We start from the raw sequence: 201 nt of genomic DNA, 5'->3' as shown, positions 1-201 counted from the left end.
AGTACTCTTTTAATTTATGATTTTGAAGCATTGGTATTATTTGATCTTGGAGCTTCCCATTCTTTTGTTTTCTTGAATTTTGTGTCAAAATTGAATAGATCTTGTGAAATAATGATAGACCCATTGCTAGTGACCACTACCTTTGAAGTGGTTTATATGGCGAAGTTTGTTTATAAGTTTTGTGTAGTTCAAATTAACCGT

Source organism: Theobroma umbraticum, unplaced genomic scaffold, assembly GCF_002168275.2.
Source record: "Theobroma umbraticum cultivar Fairchild unplaced genomic scaffold, ASM216827v3 scaffold_7.0, whole genome shotgun sequence".
In the NCBI taxonomy this organism is placed as follows: Eukaryota; Viridiplantae; Streptophyta; class Magnoliopsida; order Malvales; family Malvaceae; genus Theobroma; species Theobroma umbraticum.
Note: the sequence above shows the minus strand (reverse complement) of the source record.